Below are 3,693 nucleotides of genomic sequence, written 5' to 3'. Positions count from 1 at the left end.
GGACTCCAGGGATAGGGAGCCGCAGGCTCAGAATACAGGCAGCTTTAGGGGCCTGTCGGGGTGGGCGTTCGCCGAGGGGTCTTCTGGGGAAAAGGAGACATGGCAGGAATCTTATATCTAGAACTTGGGGTCATGATCTGCGGGATGCACCCACTGATGACGGGGATGGAGAAAAAAAGTGGTGAGAATTGGGCTAATTGATGACAAGCGCCAAGAGCTGTCTTGCCAGTGCCCAGAGCAACCCACCAGTGCCAGTTCATATTAACAGAGCGTCCACTGGCTGGGGACCAGGCCCCGGGGTGGGGAGGAGGTAAAGATGCCAGGATGGAGAGGAGACAAAATTCCTACCCCGAGGGAGCAGGGAAAGTCTAGTTCAGACAAGACTTTTGAAATTATGAGCAGAGATATTTTCAACTTTGCAAAATGGAGGAACCTCACCTTAGATGTCCCCATGGAGCCTTGGAGGGATGCAGAAGACAGGATTGGCCAGTGATAGTCAAAGTGGCAGGCACCACACTCTACTAGCTCCCCAGTTCCTGGAGGCAGGGGTGGTGAGTGGCTCTACAACAGACCAGGACATCTCCTATAAAGCTCCAAAATTCTGTTCCCAAACCACTAACCAAGGCACCCAGTTCAGGTTTTAACAAACTACCAGCAGAGACAGCAGCATTATCTAGTTTCAAAACTTCTGGATGTGCCACAGTCTGATAAATTGGTGCTTTGGGTGAACTTTCTTTTGTAATTGACTGTCACTCCTATTTGATGATAGAGTTGGTTTCTGAAATATGAATAAACGCCACTTACAAAATCAATTCTTCAGAAAAGCTCCAGGAGGGGTAATTAAAATTCCAGCCATGAAGCAAGGGGTTAACATACTCGAGCCATCAGGCAACTCAATGGTACCTTAATACCAAGAAAGAATTGTGGATTCCTGTCCCTTTACCCAATACCTTAGGCCCACTGGGCACTCTTGGCTGCCTGCGCTGATCAGAAATCGTTTTTTTGTTATGTCTTTGGGAGGAGGTAGGTGGAGGTCAGAAAGCAGAGGAAAGTCTTCAGGAAATGTTTGGTCTCTGAAATCTTGGATCCCATAGAAGAAAATTCTTCCTGAGTCTGGGCCAGTGAAAATCCCCTAGGAACTGGGGAAGTTGAGCTACAGTTTATGGAAACTTAAATTTAAAATGTGTTGCCTTATTCCAAGACACCAGTGTGATCCAGTAATTTACCAGGAAAACAATAACAATCCCCAAACCCTTCCAAACTGTAAGGAAATTGTAATTTAGTAACTGATTCCGGTGACTCTGGTGTATGCCAATTAAAATGGGTGTTTTCCCCCCAGGGAGTTCTACTGGAATTCTTCAGAATAGTTCATCTATGTACAAAGCACACTTGGGGCCAAGTCAAATAGGTCAAATGAGTTGTTCTACCTTGTGGGATGATCTTCAGGTCTGCCAGAAAAAAATGAAGCAAAAGCAAGTTCAATGTCCTGAAATATAAAGTCAGAACAAACAATGAATTGATTTCTGGGTTACCTTCAGGATGAATTGCACGTTGATAATTAAGGCTATAGATTAGGAAAAGGCCAAAATTGCCTTTTCTGCTGGAGGTCCTGCCATGTCCTAGATGTACAGAGAACCTTATTCAGAAGTGTGGGGTTAAGATTTTTAGTTCTGGGACTGGGCGATGGCTCACGCCTGTAATCCCAGCACTTTGGGAGGCTGAGGCGAACGGATCACTTGAGGTCAGGAGTTCTAGACCAGCCTGGTCAACATGGTGAAAACCCATCTCTACTAAAAATACAAAAGATAGCTGGGTGTGGTAGTGGGCACCTATAATCCCAGCTACTCAAGAGGCTGTAATCCCAGCTACTCAGGAGAATTGCTTGAACTTGGGAGGCAGAGGTTGCAGTGAGCCGAGATTGTGCCACTGCACTCCAGCCTGGGCAACAAAGCTAGAGTCTATCTCAAAAAATAAAAATAAAAATTAATAATAATAATAATACAAAAATTAGCTGGGTGTAGTGGCACACGCCTATAATCTCAGCTACTCAGGAGCCTGAGGCTGGAGAATCACTTAAACATGGAAGGCAGAAGTTACAATGAGCCGAGATCGCACCACTACACTCCAGACTGGGTGACAGAGTGAGACCCTGTCCCAAAAAAAAAAAAAAGATTTTCAGTTCTTACGTGGGCACTCATGTAAGCAGACAAAAATGAGATATGTATTATCTGAGAACTCCTAAGAGTTCACGAGTTAACTGGAATTGGTATTTGTTTAATCACAACCTGAGTAGCTATATTTGGGACCAACTCTCAGTTCTCTGTCTCCACGTAGAGTCTATTGTGGAGTAAGGATTTGGGTCGGGGGAGTCATTTGACCCAGACCTCACACTCGTGAACAGCCTCGAATATAGACTTTAAACATAAGCATCCCTTTGCTCCTTGTAAACATTAGAACTTTTTTGTTTTGCCTTAGAATCCTTCTTACTTGAGACCTAGCTATCTGGCCTAGATGGCAGATTGAAATGAGACTGTCAAATCCAAATAGGACCAGAGTACAGTATAAGGAAACTGAAGAACAGACACGTTGCCTCACAGACCTATAACCTAAAATAAAGCTCTACTGAATGCATGAGGAGACATGTAAAATTGCAATGTCATCTCACGTGCACTGTTTCCCTAGGTGACAGACAGTGTTTGAGTCCCATGTAAACTATTGGAGCTCCTCCCCGTCTCCCTGAAGCAGAAGGGCAGGAAAGGAAACATCTTCATATCTGGCCAGCTGCCAATTTGTTGGAGCTGGAGTTGCAGGGTTAAGGGAATGTTGCAAGGTAGTGGATGAGCTTGGACTCCAGCTCAGGGAGGGGAACCCTGTAGGCAGGGCAGTGGTCCCTTTGGGATACCCCATCTGCATGGACAGCTGGGTCCATGTCCAGAGAGTTCCTTTGAGGACAGGCTGACTGATGGCACCATTGTCCTAGGTGGCATAATTTCTTTTTTCTTTTTTTGGCATATGATAATTTATTACTACAGTGTTTTCACCATTAAAATTTATGATCTTGGTCTTTCCTTCTTGCCTTTGTATAGGGCCAAAAGACATAGGCTACTTTGACAACCTGAAAGCTGACTCCAGAAATATAACCAACAGCATGACCTTTTTGACCAAATCCAGCAACCACAACTTTATTATTTTCCTCAATAAAGTTCAAGCAATCATCATTGAGTACAAAGGCTGTGATTTTCTTGCCATCCTTGATCCACTGGACCCTGACACACTTCCTAATGGCAGAATTTGGCTTTTTGGCTTCAACTCCTACTTTTTCCAGCACAATTCCTTTTGCATGAGAAGCACCTCCAAAAGGGTTGGCCTTCAGGGCTGTGCCCAGATGGGCTCTCTTGTACTGTATCATGCCACTTCTGATCTCATCGGTGACTACAGAGCCTCCTAGCAGTACGAAGTCCATGACACTTGCCCATCCTGCCAGTGCTACAGGCCTGAGCAAGAGAGAAGCAGCTGTCGCAGGTGAAATCATTTCTAAACAAACATATCCCATCTTGGAAAGACTGGATGAAAGTGATCAGGAAAAAACTACAGCAAGTTGAAAATTTGTTCAGGAAAACAATACTCATTTCAAAGGGGACTCAAATGTTTTTATGTGATCTTGACTTGGATCACGAGCTCCTGAGGACAAGG

At 44.7% G+C, this 3,693-nt stretch overlaps 1 pseudogene; it reads right to left on the bottom strand.

Annotated features, from left to right (window-relative positions):
* Window positions 1-3,050: 3,050 nt before the first annotated feature.
* LOC115899641 lies at window positions 3,051-3,476 on the bottom strand (annotated as a pseudogene).
* Between the last annotated feature and the right edge of the window lie 217 nt (window positions 3,477-3,693).

The sequence above is a fragment of the Rhinopithecus roxellana genome, chromosome 9 (genome assembly GCF_007565055.1).
Source record: "Rhinopithecus roxellana isolate Shanxi Qingling chromosome 9, ASM756505v1, whole genome shotgun sequence".
NCBI lineage: Eukaryota > Metazoa > Chordata > Mammalia > Primates > Cercopithecidae > Rhinopithecus > Rhinopithecus roxellana.
The sequence above is the reverse complement of the archived record's forward strand: the minus strand, read 5'-3'. Positions and strand labels throughout refer to the sequence as shown.